This window comes from Molothrus ater, chromosome 2 (genome assembly GCF_012460135.2).
Source record: "Molothrus ater isolate BHLD 08-10-18 breed brown headed cowbird chromosome 2, BPBGC_Mater_1.1, whole genome shotgun sequence".
NCBI classification, from domain to species: Eukaryota; Metazoa; Chordata; class Aves; order Passeriformes; family Icteridae; genus Molothrus; species Molothrus ater.
The window spans coordinates 10954498-10971473 of record NC_050479.2 but is presented as its reverse complement, the minus strand read 5'-3'; the positions used below and the strand labels follow the sequence as shown (position 1 = coordinate 10971473).

General features: G+C 36.1%; 1 protein-coding gene across 4 annotated transcripts in view; it reads right to left on the bottom strand.

Moving 5' to 3' along the window:
• The window catches only part of DMD (dystrophin), a 1044614-nt gene that overhangs the window by 394580 nt on the left and 633058 nt on the right, over nucleotides 1-16976 (bottom strand). The gene's annotated exons all lie outside the window — the stretch shown is intronic.

Sequence of the window (16976 nt, the reverse complement as noted above, 5' to 3'; positions counted from 1 at the left end):
GTTTGTTAGTTGGTTTATTTTTTGGTTTTTTTTTAACAGGACTGGGGTGAACAACACTTGGAAGAAAAAGTATTGCAGTGTTTCTATTTACACATAGAATTAAAACTATCAAAAGATAACCAATATGGGCCATTCTCAAGTTTTACTAAATGCATTGGGATACATTTTTCTGCATCTTTTATGATAAAATAAAATAATTTTTCTTGTGGAATTCCTGTAGCTACCTTACTTCATGTTTAAAAACAACAGAATTCTGAATCTGTAGCTTAGCTTGTAACACTGTATGCCTGTTGAATCAAGTTCGTATCTATAAATAATCAATATTTTCATATTTTTAGTCATCACTAGGGCATGAGTATTTTTCCTTTGAATTCCTCAGAATATATAAACAAAAAAGTGTAAAATATTTTTCAACAGTTTACTGCTAAAATAAGCAGGAACTGAAATAACTTCAGCAATCTACACTGTGATATTCATACTTATGACAGATTTTCACAACTTCAGGAAGTGTGTCGGAATCCTATGTCCATACGAAGGCTTTCAAGTAAAATGCTGAAGCTAGTTTTTCTGGAGGAAACCAAATACTTCAGCATATCACACTCCAGAATAAAATTATATGTTTGCTTTCTCTTTCTAAATACATAGCATAAATTGCAGAGCAAGTCAGTAAACCTGCTAACATTAACTAAAATTTGTCCAAGAAACACTTAAAATTGGCAGGATACAACTTTCCAGGAATGTTAAAGATGAACATAACTACTCCTTATGCTTTTGTAAATATATATCTTTGGTCATAAGGTTATGATTGAAGTTTACAAATGAACCACTCTGAAGTTTACTTGTTCTAACGTGATCAAACTCCATTGCCAGTTACTAAATCATTAAATTGCATTGTGTCAGTTGAATGTGCTTTTGCACAAATTTTACAGGGACAGCTTGAACACGAACACCATCAGAGCCTGGGGCACAGGGGTCAATGTCAGCAGGTTGCTGTGGTGTTTGCCCACAGTCCTGGAGAAGGGGCTGTAGCTGAAGCAGAGGTCTGTACTGTTGAGATTTAGCTTACTTTTACTACACTTTCCATTTTGTTTTATCACAATTTCTTTTAGGTTGTCACAGGACACACACACCCCCATCCCCAAATTATTCCTTAGACTCCTCTCAGTAAAAACTGTTCTGCTGATGTGTTGGGGTTTTTTTTCCAAACTATTTTGAAGCCCCACACTTTCAGAATAAGAAGTAGCTGTGATGAGCATAACATGGCAGTAATCTGCATCCTGTTTTATTATATTTTGATATGATGAGAAATATTTTTCTGCAGGGTCCTTACAAGCTACGTGACAGTCCAGTCATGTTGCCTCAAGCACCCTGCTGCCCCGCAGTGTCCCAGCACACTTTGCTTTGCCTGTGGAATGTGTAAGGTTTTTAAGGTACCTTTGTAGCAAAAACTGCAAGATTTTCTAAGAGCCAGAATAGACACATAAAAGCCTCTTACTTTGAGATATGAGATCTTATTTTCTTTCTGCGATGCACATTAATACAATAATATCTAGCCCAACTTTTGACTATTATTTTCAGATACATGATTTCACTGTTAGAAAAAAATTGCAGCAATAGCTAGGTTGTTTGTCTAAATGCAAATATTGTCTACTCTTGCAAGTCTGATTTGGTCTTTCCACTACCTATTTCCCTTTTGGTAATGCCCAGCTCAAAAAAAGTACACAGTTTTTGCGCATATTCACTAGTTTTTGCACATATTCATCGTATTTCACACTGATTTTAGCACTAGAGCCTTTACGTTGCACAGTAGGGAGCCTTACATAGGTAAATCATAACAAAGTATATTTTGAGAAAAAATATATTAGATTAAGTGTCTTCTTTCCAGCAAGGCACTTGAGACCTTTGTGCTACTGCATGCACCTGTGTGAAGATAAGATCCTGACCACTTATGGAAGAAACAACTCAGAACAAAGTTTCTACTTATATGTGGAGGTCCATTCATTTGGAATAGGAAATCAAAGCAAGAAGAGATGGGAAATTCTGCTTCTGGAACTCTGGAGGTTTTAGAAGCAAAATTTGTAGAAATTACTTGTTATCTATGAATCCACTTCTCTAAATGACAGAAACAACAACCAGTCAGTAAAGTACTATGAAGTGAAATGCGAAGTGAAAGCTCATTCAAGTACTCTGAGCTTATTTCCTGTACTCACAGCATCTTAAATTAGGTTTTCTCTCTCCCCCAGCATACACAAACACAAAAGAGCAACTAGCACAAGATTGCCACACTTATTTCACTTGACACAAAGGTAAACAAAGGAATTTTTTCATTTATCCTCTGACATATTATGTAATAGGCCTCACTTACAAAGTAGAAAAGCAAATAGCTAGCTCAATGGCAGGGGTGGTCTTAGAACTTAAGATCTCTAATGCTGAAATGGGAACAGGATGTGTAGGAAGGAGAAGTGTGAACTACCACCAGAACATGAGAGAAGCTTTCTGGCCATCTGCATTTCAGATCACCATAAAGAACTCAATCAGAGATGCTTTTTTTCAAGTACTCTAAGCATTTAGCACTTTTAACATGATTAAACAGAAACACATGTACTGATAAAGTTTTCCTGGATTCCACAGCTCATGAAAAAGATTTTTGTTGGTAATGGATACTGCACAAAGCAGAACCTCCCATGAAGACATTAACATTTTTTAAAAGGTATTTTTTATGAAGAGAACAAAAGTTCTTTAGCTGTTTTACTCAAAGCCACATCTTCACAGGCTCATCCCAGAGTTATTACCACAAAGATGCTTTTCACAATTTACATTAGTATCTAAGGTTAACAAACATACTTAAGAATCATTTATTGTTATGGAAAAGCCCTGCAGCAACATGAAAAAAGTACCAAAACCAAGCTAATTTCTGTCAGAAAAAATGAATGGTCACAAAATGATTTAAGGGGAAAAAATGTATTGCCTCTCCTTCCTGCAGTGTAAGGTACAGATCCAAAAGCACTTAAAGGTACTATGAACTACTTTAAGAAAACTGTAGTCCTAAATTCAACATTTATATTCTAATCTTCAGTCATTTACATAAATTTCTCCTCTGCTTTAAATCACATAAAACCATAAGGCTGACATAAGAGTGTCTACTCAGATGCAACAATATAAATCAAAGAACCATGGAAACATCTGGTGGAAAACTATCCCCAAAACAATATGCTAGCATTTAGTTACCAGAATGAATTTACCCATTAAGAGTATGCACCTCTGCTCAATATTCTATTAGAAATAAGGAAGAAATTAATTTTCTAGGCAGTTAAACCCTAGTGATTTAATCTGGAGACACATTACTGGCACTTTGTTAGGATTAAAGCAATCAATGAAGAGTATACGATGTTTCCTAACTGTTTTGTGACAAACAGCTATGAAATGTTTGTTGCTTGATGTGCACTATGTTGGTTATTGTGTTATTATTGTTATGAATTATGGAAATTCAGGACAGCTGATGGAAATGGAAAAGCGAAAAATAGTGAAAAAAGTTGTTTGCTATGGAGTTGACAATAATGTAAAGGAAAATGTTTTCTTCTTAACATAAATTATAGGAATTATAATGACTTGAATATTAATACCAATTCTGTTCAAGAATAGTATTTGAAAGAGGTGACAGTAGGCTCTGGGCAGATTCTCCCTATAAAGCAGACCTGGGCTTATGTTCTCTGTATTACTGGTTTTGGGTATAAGCTGTACATGAGAAACCAAAAGAAAATTACTGCAGACCTGTTTTCTGAACATACAATAAATACTATAAAATTAAAGGAGATTTCATTCTCACTTTGAAAAAAAATTATAAATAGAATTATTTTTGGCTTAAGCCACAGTTTATCTAAAAAGCTTATAAAGCATAGAAACATTTTGCTTGATTTGGTATGCAAATTGCTTTGTTGGAGAGCCGTAGGAAACAACTATTCCATCCTTCTTTCTCTATTACTTCTTTTTTTTCTACAGTTTGGTGCTGTACATTTAGGAAGACATGAGGGCCCACTATTTCCCTAGATGGATTTTATATTATCCATGACTGATAGTATAGATAAAGAAAGTTGGCTACAATTCTACTGCACAGTTGTATATTTTAACAAAATAAATGGAGATATAAAACTTCTTCTACTCTACCAAAAGCTTCTAAATCAGCAAGAGTTCTAGATTTATTTGAAAGTTTTAATCTCTTCCAGACTTTATCCTTTGACTGTGCCTTTTGTCTCTAGAAAGGGAGAAATCTGTCCTTCAGAAGACAAGTCATAAAAGTGGAAACTTTATTATTTTACCTACAGAAATTCTTTAGTCTATCCTACTGGTCTTAAAAAAAGCAATAGTGGCTTACTAACTAGCTTAGTGGCTTACTAAAAAGCAATATGGCTTACTAACTTCATACCCCAGGTTGCTACAGTAATTCCAGATTCTTGCCATTGATCCCTGTGCTGCTATCAAATAGAATTCCAAAATCATCTCCAGTTCATCTGCAAGATGGACCTGCTGCTGGCCAAGTCTGAGTCATCACTAGGAGAACCTCTGGGATAATGTAGTTAAGAAGGGGAATGAAATCCTGTGTAATTGAAGTGAGAGGGAGGAGTGAGAATATGTGAGAAAAACAGCCCTGCAGACACCGAGGTCAGTGCAGGAGGAGGGGCAGGAGCTGCTCCAGGTGCCAGAGCTGAGGTTCCCCTGCAGCCTGTGGTGCAGACCATGGTGAGGCAGCTGTGCCCCTGCAGCCCTTGAAGGATCCTCTCCAGAGCAGGGGGATGCCCAAAAAAAGGCTGTGGCCCGGTGGGAAGGCTGTGCTGGAGCAGGGTGCTGGCAGGACCAGTGGCCCCATGGAGACAGGAGCCCATGCTGGAGCAGCCTGGCTGGCAGCACGTGTGTCTCCATGCTGGAGCCATCTGTTCCTGAGCTGCACACTGTGGGAATGTCCCCATCCTGGGGCATGGAAAGGCTGGGAGAAGTCCTCCCTCTGAGGAGGAAGGAGCAGCAGAGACAACATGTGATGCACTAATCAGAGCCCCAATTCCCCATCCACTTGTATCACTGGAGGTGGAGATTTAGAGAGCTCAGGAGTGCAGAAGATCCTAGGAAGTGTGTGGACAGGTGGAGGGAAGGTGTTTTAAGATTTAGATTTGCTTCTCATTGCCCTGCTCTGATTTAATTGGAGATAAATACAATTATTTCCTCAAGCTGAGTCTGTTTTGCTTATGATGGCAACTGGTGAGTGATCTCTCCCTGTACTTGTCTTGACCCATGAGCTTTTCATGGTATTTTTCCCCCCCATGCACCTGAGAAGGGGGGTGACAGAGTAGATTTGGTGGCCAACTAGTGTGCAGCCAGGGTCAACTCACCACAAAGACACTCTGTGGCTTAGAAGAATTGAAAAAAATTATATATTACTGGTTCAGGTGAGAGCTGACCTTGGAAACTTTAAAAACTGTAAAATCTTAAAAACTATATAGATAAATAATATTGTCTTCAAATGCTGATAGTTTGCAATCATACTAAATCCTTGTGGTTTTAGAAAGATATACACCAGATTAATAATAAAAACAAAAAAAAAAGAAAGAAAATAATTTTCTCATTTTTTCCAGTGACATGTAATTGTAAAAATGAGCCATATCCCTTTAAATTCATATTACTTGTCTCTTTCTAATGTGACACAAAATTGTGATGAATGTCATTTTGGTATTGAACTGTAAAGTGCATGACCAGAGGTCTATTTTGTGTTCCAGCCAAAATGACACAGTTGCTTTTTATTAGTATATTAATTCAATTTAATTTTAGAACTGATTTAGAAATACTGCAGGGAGAAAAAGAGATTTTTTTTCCTGCAAAAACTCTACTGCTACTGCATGCTAACTATAATGCTTCAGGTTAAACACATAAAATTCAACTCTGAGTCCAAAAACCTACACACTGATTTTGCAGCACACACCACTGAATGCCACTGTAATATATTAATTTCCATACTGATGTAGCATCAAAATGTGAAGACAATACTCAGTCAAAAAAATTTCTAATTTACCTCTACACAGAATACAATATGGTCTAATTTGACACCATGTTTACCAGAAATACTGATGGATTTATCTTGATGTCACAGTAACACTTTTTAGCTAAATAAGTGCTTTTAATCCAACTCAATGTGAATGCAGCTATTAATTTTTTCTGTCATATTTAAAGCAACTTATTTTTCTTCTTTTAAATTAAAAACAGATAGTTACAACACCTTTAGGATTTCACAGATTTTCCTGATTCTTACAGAACTATCCAGACCCTTGCATAACCCAAGTTATTTCCTATATACCTTCTGTGCATCAGAACCTAGAAAACTTCAATTTGCTTTCCTATGGAATCTATACCTGGAAAGTGTTATCTCTATTCATTAACTCAGCAGCATGTGGAATAAACACATGTGCCTCAGCATCCTGTTTTCTTTTCAAACATTATATTTAAGCTGTACATATTACCTCTTGCTTTTGAAATTTACAGATTCTTATTTTTCAGTGCTTCCAGATATGGAAAAACCCAACCCATTAAATGAAAGCAGATTGGAAATACTCAACAAGCTATACATATTGATTCTCTAGTATTGGACATTTATAGCTTCCCTTTATAATAAGCTACTGCAGATATATCCTCCTTCAAGTATTTGAATAACATATATATATATCTTTATATTTGTATAAAATGTACTTGTATAACTCTCTCTGTTGGAATTCTCATCCATATCTTTTACACTTTATTTTAAAGTAAATTAAAATTTCACATAATTTTTTTCCATCAGAAAATCCTCATGTGTTTGTTCTTCTTCATTAATATTTAAAATACATATTTTTGGCAGACACAAGAAACTTTTCTGGATAATTTTTATTCTGTGAAAACTAAAAAAAAATACACATACCGGAAAAAAACAAACAAACAAAACCAACTACTACTAATATTATTCTGCCTGTTTGTAATAAAAGAATGGCAAAAATATTTGGACTAGTAGTCAGTGTACACTGGCTTGGCTGCAATTATAGAAAGTTATAAAGGAATAAATGTATCCTAAGAAATGTGAAGCCTACAAAAGTGGCTTCCCAGTTGTGGAAAATTACTGTGGTAGGTAAGGGGATGAATCAGTTTAAGTTTGCAACTGCTCCTGTACAGGAGCATCAAGTGCAAAGGCAGTAAAATGGTATTGGGTACCATGGACAGCTCCACTTAACAATTTGCCTGTTCTACCTCATTGCATTGTGGCCTTGCAATACAGCAACAGGAACAAACCATGGGTATTGGTTCAGTGAGATAAGGAGACAAAAATAAAATATTTCCTAAGATTTCAGCTAGGTTAAAACCAGAACAAAATAAACCAAGCCAGCAGAAAGACTTAATTTTCAAGAAAAAAAGGAAGAAATCTAATTATAGCAACAAAGTTATTTCCCTGCCCAGTGCTGGAAGGACCATACAGCATAAGCTCAACTGTTCTGAACTTAAGACAGACCCAAAAAACCCTAGCAAATCATTTACCAGAGGATTATGACAGCCAGATTTAATTGTCTACCTGCTGCTTCTCCTCCTCCTGTCTCCATTAAGGCAGCATTTGCCTCAAGCCTCTGAGCAAGACCAGCCTGTGGGAGAATGTCAGTGGCAAGGGATAGATGACAAACCACCCGTCTGTAAGCAGCTACCACATCATCCTCATTCTTCCTCTCTTTAGATCTTGCTGGACCTTCCCTTGCCTTTCATAGCTCCATCAACTCTAGAATCCTAAGAGCTGCAGCTTTAGCTCTTTTACTGCTAAGAAGAGGGTTTCTGTCCCAACTGAGTCATATTCATTTAAGTAGACTGGTTTTACTCTCTACAACTACCACTGGGGTGTTTCTTGATCTCTGCTATGCTTCATTTTCTTCAGTATCTTAGCCTATGAATCCAATCTTGCTCCTTCTTCAGAGCATAATTATAGCATTGGGGTCTGATCTTTTATTAATTCAAATGCTTTCCTAAGAATGCCAGTGTTGCTACTCAAGGGATATCTGATTTACATATTCCCATAATTTCATTTCTGATTACTAAATTCATCAGCTTGCTTCAAAGTAGTTCATAATATAAACATAGTAAGACTTTCAGGAACTAATGTTCACTGCATATTCAACATTTTTCTCAGAACAGCACCACAGTTTCAAAACACAAATCAATATGTTTTCTAATAAAGTTTTCTTTCAGTGAAAAACATGCACCCCTACATCCTAATCTTTTAGGAGAAGAGAAACAGAGTGTTTTACAACATCAAGAGTTAAAAATAAAAGTAAACTTTTATAGGCACTAGGTACTCTCTGCTGGAGTACATAGTGCCTACAACAATTGACTTCAGCTCTTCTCACATCTTCAAGCAGAGGTTATATTTAAATTGAAATAACTGTATCAAATCTGAGAGAAAAATGTGTTGAAAACAGAGGAATTCCAGGCTAAGGATGGGAACCCAAGAAACAAGCAATTCAGGACATTTTACTTCTCTTTCTGAAGATGTCACTATTTCATAGACTTGTTACAAACAGAAACAAAAAACCTCAAGCCTTGGGGTTTTTTTCCCTTACTGAAATATTTAATAGGGGTTATAGGTGGTTTGCTCATCCATAGAAATTTAGGAAGCAGAAGTGTGAAGTTGTACATTTTTTAACATGCTCAGCTTTCCTGAGTGATAGACAATGAGGGGACTTGGTACTACTCTGAATTAGATTGCAGCAAAATGGCTTTGGGGAAAAAAATCCCTTGCACTTCTATCAAGTAACATTGCACACAGAAGAGTCCTACTTAAGTAAAAATCACAATCCTTTTTGCTTTCTATGGATAATGTATAATGTCTGCAAAGTTCCAAGTTTCTAAAAATAGAGTGGTGATTGTCCTGCTCTACACTGGTGTAGCCTCCCCCCATCCTGGGAGTTGTTTTGGGCACTACAATTTATATAAAAGCTATTAAACTATTAGAGAGCATCCAAAAGAGGGCAGTGAGGATGGAGAAGGGCCTTGAGGGAAAGCCATGTGAGGAGAGGCTGAGGGCACTTGGTGTGTTCAGCCTGGAGGAGACTGAGGGGAGACCTCACTGCAGTCACAGCTTCCTTGTGAGGGGAGCAGGAGGGGCAGGCACTGATCTCTGCTCTGTGTGACAGTGACAGGACCCGAGGGAATGGCCTGAAGCTGAGTCAGAGAGGTTTAGGTTGGGTACCAGGAAAAGGTTCCTCACCCAGAGGGTGGCTGGGCACTGGCACAGGCAGTGTTCACAGCACCAGCCTGGCAGAGCCCAAGAAATATTCAGAAAACCTTCCCAAGCACAGGATGTGATTCCTGGGGCTGTCCTGTGCAGGGCCAAGAGTGGGACTCCCTTCCACTTCCAACTAAGGATGTTCTATGATTTTATAACTTTAGTATTTAATTGTAGACAATATGTAATTAAGTAGAGCTTCTCATGTTTAGAGAAGACAAAAGAGAATTAACTCACTGCCAGTTACATCTCACTATTATGACATCCAATCACTATCCATACAATCATCTGAGATGAGAAATATCTACAAATGCTATATTAATGCTAAGTTATATTAATTCTGATATTTTAATAAAGCATGAATGCAGTTTGTAAAAGTGTTGTAATAATAGAAAGACAACTTGATCACTGCATTCTAATTTTTTTTTCTTTTGTCAAGGTGCTACACAGAGGAAAACCAATATGTTTTACAAAACCAGTAGTTTTATTTAGGAGATTTTGTGGAGTTCCTTTGTTTTTATTCACTAATCTCAACATTTACATTTAACATTGAATTTCTATGCTGGGACATACTTTCAATCAGCATTAAATTTTGCTTTAAATGTACACCTGATTTCAAATAATTAATTTTTAAATAATATCATCTCAGGTAACTTAAATTATTGTATTTTATAATAAAATTACAAAAGAATGGTACATCCCAAGAAAAAACTGGCATAGGTAAAAACCTTCAATTCAACCCCTAAAAAAAATCCAAGTGAAAAGTAAGCTTTACTGCAAAAAAGGAGTCTTCTAGTGCACATTAGTCTCTCCTAAAAGAAGTTTAAAAATGTCCAGTCCACATATAAAATTTATTTTGTCTGCTTATTTTGTATCTATACTAAAAATATTACAATAAGAATAAACAGGTGCAAATTTCACCGGAATTGATACCATAGTAGATATCTAGTCAATATTTAAACAGAACTAATAAACTTATTTTCTGTATTGTAGCATCCCTCAGAGCAGGAAAAATGGTTACCATATAGAAAAATTTATTGTGGTTCAAAATAAATATATTGATTTTTTTGCTGAAGAGAAAGATTGATGGAATTTTTCAGGCAATCACTAAAATTCCATTTAAGAAGTTAGATAAAGCTAGATATTGCCAATAATTTAATAAATCGGTAGGAAATAGGAGAAACAGCATAAATCAGGTGATTTTTGCAGCCTTCAAACATCATTTTGTGCCTTAAAAATGCTAATAGCTCTAACTGTACTTAGCGTATTTTAAAAATATTTTGGTCAGAATTAAATATTTACAGTTTTCTGCATAATACTGACCAAGGTATTTCTTTAACTGCACATAATTTTGTTTCATGGTAATTTTAACACTCAAAAAAGTATTTTTCTTCAATTCACTGTGATACTTCACACCTAATAATACACTTTGTAGATCGCATAGGTTATACAGAAGTCTGGCCATGAAATTCTAACTTTAATATAAAAGAGGAAAATATTTGTTTGGCTGTAAAATCCCCTTCACTGTTCTGTTTTTCTGTAGAATCACTAGAGGCCACAGGATTGAGCATGTATGCCTCAGAGGAACCACCCCAATAAACAACTTTCCTGGGCATGGGGACCAAAATCAAATATGGGATTCAGTTTGAATCACAGACTGAAAACAGACACTGAAATCCCATAAGCTCCACTTACGCAGGAAAACAGGCTGAAAAGTCCCTCCAAGTCCTCCCAGAGCAGCAGTGCCAGAAAAAACCAGGGAGTGGAGGGCTTACAGCACAACTCTGACCCTGGCTCTGTGCTCAGGGAAGTCAGAGGCCCTTTATGCACAAGGCTTAAATTATTGGAGCCACAGGGAAAAACGAGTTCATCTAAGGTTCACAGCCACTTCTTGGTGGCTTCTCTGCTCTCCACTTTCCAAGAGAGGCAAGGAAGATTTTTTTTTTTCAGTAATCACCTATTTTGAGGCTGCCTGGAGTTATAGTCTCAAAATAAAACATTGTTATGAAGCTACCATCTGAAAATGTTTACACCATCATAATTATTAAATCTGTGGTTCTCATATACATGTCCTTGAGCAAAATTAAATTGTTTTCTTATAACTAATTGCTATATCAGAAAAGAACAAATAATATCAAAGAGATGTAAATACTATTTCTTTGCATAAAGACAGATAGGAAGCCAGGGTAAATAACAGCCCATAAAAGAATTCATGAATTTGTACAAATTAATGAATTTATTAAAATGCATCATCCCAGACAGATGACCAGACCAAAAAAAAAAAGAGGAAACAAAGAGTATAATTAAAAGCAAACCAAATCTGTTGTAATTGCAGAAAAACCTACACCAAGATTTTCTTTGTTGTTGTTGTACATGCCAAAACACTTGGGAATATCCTAAGCACATACTTGTTTCTATGAAAGCCAGTCTTGAAGAATCTCAGGTGTTTCCCTTTGCATGATAGATATATTCTGAGTTATTGGAATATGATCTGCTTCACACCACAACACGAAGTCTTGATTACTTCCCAATTAAGGACACTAGTGATTGTCAAACTCCACTTTCCTTTTACATTTCTTATCAACAAAGTATCAGCCCTCAGACAGGAAGAAAGCTGCAATGAGCTCTACCGAGAGAAGAAATAGCTACCTGCAAGGGGAGGTGAAAGGAGTCTGAGCTCACTGAGGTTCTGCACAGTTTCTTTTATGTGAAACTGGACATTCACAAGACACAATATAAGGCAAAATATGATTTAGTCACACCTTTCAGATGAATGAAACCCTCTCTTTTCCTTATTCTAGGCTCAATGTTTTTTTCTGAAGGGTATAGAAATAAAGAGGATTATGTGAAGTAAAAGCACGAAAAAACCCAAATTTTTTTGGTGTTTGTTTTTGGGTTTTGTTCTTTTGTGGGGATTTTTTGTTTGCTTGGAGGGTTTTTGTTTTTTTTCCTGGTTGTTTGAAATATCCTAGTTCCCGATACTAGTCAAAAATAATGTATTAGCCCTTAGAAAATCTGCAAAGACTGAAGTTACATAATTCATTCTTTCAGTGGTGAATCAAGATATCTATTTGTAGGGGTAAATAACCACACAGGACTGATGGCAGGACGATATTCCCAGAAGTGTTGTCAGGGATAACATGCATAACGCAATGAGATTTTAAATGAGAACACAGCTTTTGTAAATAATGTACACTCCTCAAGACACCCTAGAGACATGAGACAACACAATTCCTTCAGACAGAGATCGTGTTTAAAATACTATTTTTCCTCAGTGTTCCTGATTTCCATTAGAAACTTAAGTCAGACAAAAAGAAAGGGTTTCAAGTGAAGTGTTTTGAACCCTAAGAGGAGGGCATAAGAAACAGATCTATAAATCTAAACCAGAAAGCTATCCCAAAACGAGAACAGTGTTGCTGACTTTTCTTATTTGAAATGATGATAAATCACTCATACAATTTTTTTAAGAGCAAAAGGGAACTTTTGCTCACAGAAATGCACATTCTGTTGTAACTTCTCCACTTACAGGTCCCAGAAAGGAGGGTGAAAAAGTACTCTGCTTAATCTCTCCTTGAATCACTGTAAATCGTAGTGCAATTCAGAGTTAAGTCTAACCAAAATGGATGACCTGTTTAAATAAGTGTCAGGTTTTGAAGAATTTGGATAATTCTGAATCAGTAAGAGCTTATTTGCTAGTGGAAGAAGATGAGTTATATTTACTTTAGTTGAAAATGGAGAACATACATTAAATTATAAAATTGTATCGCTATCTCTTCAGTCTTCGAATATTATCCTCTCTTTTACACCTCATTTCCACTGTCATACCTTTATTTTGCCTGTCAGGCAGCATAGAACGATCCTGCTAGGGGAAGTGAGAACAATATAGTCACAAGACATAAAAGAATTCTACTATGGTCAAAGCCTTTCCACTTACTTTCTTGATCCTTATCCTTGCAAAGATTTGAGATGTCTCTTTTTGTCAGGAGTTCAGCTAAGCCAAAAATAGCATGTAAATAAATCAGGCTGTAAAGACAAACTGTTATTTCCATTGATCTCAGAGAAAATTCTAGAAATAGCAGGGAACAAAAAAATTGGGACACAGGCGAAAAGCAAGTGTCTTTCACACTCATGACTCATTTTGCCAACACGTACTCTGTCCTTTTTGGCTCTCTGGAAAGGATGGTTAGAGTATTTGTGCTGCTCTCTCATTTGCATTACTAGTTTGTACCAAATGTGTCAATGTGCTGGAAAGAATAGTATATAGTTCTGGAGTTTAAACTGCATTTTGCAGAAATTAACCAGCGATAATCTAGAAGCCTGTGCACTGTCTTTAAAACAAAACAAAAACCTCTAAATACAACAGGCAACAGAATTGCCTTAAAGTCTTAAATTGCCTATGTTATTTCTTCACTGAAGACCTAGAAAAAGCTTTACAGATTGCAGAGCCTTGCCATTCTGAGAAAGATGTACTGGGGATTGACCAAGGGAAGAGAGTTCATGGCATGCTACACAGATGTTTGTTCATACATATTTAAGAAAACAGAATAGCAAACTTAGGACCTTTCCCTTTGCTTGTTTTTATTTTCTCTGACCTGTTTTCAAAAGGTATTTTTCAACATTAACTACATTTTCAAATTTCCCTACTGATAAAAACAACTTAAAAGTACATTTATATGAGTTTAATAAAAATTCTACTCATGCATGCAGTACATAAGTGCGTAACAAGACATTTATATTATAACTGTGTTTGTATTTAGATACAGAAGAATGGTAAAGTGTTACCATTATTCATCTTTTTCCTGATGTTTTAAAATGTGTGTTCCTCTAAAATCAAGGCTTCTCAGAATTGTCTTCTTGAATTGAAGTAATTAAAACTGTAAAACAGTCTGTATTACTGGCATCTTCTGGTTACCTTTATCTCAATTTTAACCCCTGAAATTTGCTATGAAATGTCCCTTGCCCTATTACTCAACTGTTTTGATACATATTTTTAGCCACCTTTCTTAAGAAAAAACAATGTACATAAATTTTAAACCTTTTTTCTTTTATCCTGGAGACCTTTTTAATCGTTCTGTGGAACATATCTGATTGTTTTTTCTTTATGACTAGGGTGTCTCTGAGCCATTTCCATTCATTGTCTTAGTCCTCACTGGATAGCCAGCATAAAGCTGGTCTCTGAAAAGCAGCCTAGATGTTAAGTATGAAGGATAATTTCAATAAACAGCATTGGTTAGCATTAGTTTTCCTAAAAGTGTGGTGTCTTAGTAGGCACCTATAAATCTGCTCACAGGTGTTTAAAGAGAGACAGTGCTTTAAGACAAGGAATCTCCTACTCCTTGATTGCACCAACATTTTCAGTGCAGGAAACAGCCCCAAAGACTACCATATATGACAGAAATGTTTCAAAAATAAGAACTAAGATTTGGGGTGTAGTGTATTACCCCAATATTCTGTCCCACAATGGTTCTGACTGACCAGCAGGCCTGTTCTAATTATCTTCCTTTTCTCCTCTCCCATCCCAACACGGAATTTTTCCCCCCACATACCTTTAACTAGACAAGAAATCTACATCACAACCTTAATATTGAGATTGAAGATGAATTGAATCAAAATAAATAAGCTTCTGTCAAATCAACTTCTGTCAAACATCCACTAGTTTTTCTTGTCTTTGCACTTCCTATTTACTACTGAAATAACATCTATGTGAAAACAGAGTCCCTTGACAAACTAGGGGTAGTGAGGAGAAGCTGCAGTGGTCTGTGTAGGCAGTGTGACACACTCCTTTGCACCACTGCTGATCCATTATGCTTAACATGAAAAACCAATCTAAGTAAGGGAGCAGTTATGGTTTGGAACTCCCCGGAGCTAGAGGGGATGACACTCTGGTGACAGAACACATAAGAATAGCAGGAGGGGGGAGAAATTGTTACTATTATTATTAGGCTTTGGAACATGGCTGTTTCAGAAGTCACCTGATTTTAAAAAAATTAAAAGGTGATACACCATTATTTACTAGACTTGGTTGGGAGGACTTCCTTACACTAAGTAACTTCAATCCATATTAAACAAGAACTTGGTTAAAACCTCTCCAGATGAATCTACCAAGCAGTTGTAAAATCAGCACAGTATAGACACAGACAACCAAGCTGCAAGTGGACTTTTTTGAATTAAGACTCAGTAAGAATTTGTTCTGTTTTTAGATAAAAAAGGAAGAAAGTAAAGTTAAAATGTTTTCCCATATCTGTGCTATCCCTGCCTTCAAAGATGAGCACATCTGGAAAATTTTCAGCCCAGTTTTTTTTTTTTTTTTAATGTGCTTATGCAGGAGAGATACAGCATCATATTTCCTCATTAAAAATAAAGTGTTTACATGAGGTTTTGGAGTAAAAATTCACCCAATTAATCATAATTTCAAAAAACCTTGACAGTATTGCAAACCTGATATATTGTAAAGTCTCACATCTAATGGGCAAGTGAGGTTTCAGTAAGAACAGAAGCCTTGGGTTTTTGTTGTAAAGGGACCTGTAGCTGAAAGGCTCCATGATTAATGTAGTATCATAGAATTTGCATAAAAACAAGATATATGACTGTTTGGGGATCAAGCTAACTTTAAAGAGAGGCTTCTTAAGGAAATTTGACTGTCAAGATAAAATTCGATAATAGTTTTAAATTTCAATTTGTCTGTAATGTGGTTTTGGGAAGAGATACTACATAATTCTGATACATCCAAATTCAATTCTTTGTCACATTCAGGCTTTACCACATAAACATTCACCAGTTCCTACAAAAAGAACACCCTAAATCTTTAATCATTGCAAAAAACACAGTACCTTGACTTAAAGTTAAATTGAGTGACATTATAAAAATTAACTTACTTCTTCCTCATTTCCATAATATCCTTTAAAATGCCTTGCCTAGGCTGGAGTATATGTTCAATTTCTTTATCTTTCTTGATGACCCCTCATGCCTGCAAGTCAGCTCATTTTTCTCTGGTGAAGACTGCACCCTACCAGTGCAAGCTCTAAAATTTCCATTAAAATCTAGGGCATCATCACTCATTCTTATCTGCAGCAGCCTGAGAGAGCAGCAACTGCAGGCGAACTCATCTCAAAGGACAATACAGTTATACACATCCCCATCCAGAAGGGAAGAGAATTCTACCTGCATAATACCTTATCACATCCTGTACATTGGGAATCTTAAAATCACCAGGAGTGGTGTGGAATGTTGTTATAAATTCTCATGCAACAGCAAGTCTTACTTAAACAGCAATTTACCAGTAGGCAATTAGCTTCTCAGAGAACATTTTTATTACATTCACGTCACAATGAAACGATCTGTCTCATCAGCTATTGAATATTTGCTGGTTAAAGCATTATTATTCTAAATTAGCATATAACAAGTACCTGAGGGTATTTAAACTTGTCTATGTGTTTAACCTTCTGGTTTCTAAATCCCTCTTCTTCCAGCAGATTCTTAAACAGTTCTCATAGCCAAAGTACACGAACACCTTTCCAAAGAGTTTTGATAGCCGTGCTCATTCTTCTTTCTGTACCTTTTCTACTTTGCAAGGAGAACTCATATATATAATTTTTATGCCTGTATGAGCACACATTCTGTAATATTGCACAAGAACCACAATCTTGCCATGCTATTTTGCTGGATCAAAGGTCTCACTTAACTGTCATCTTCACTCCTC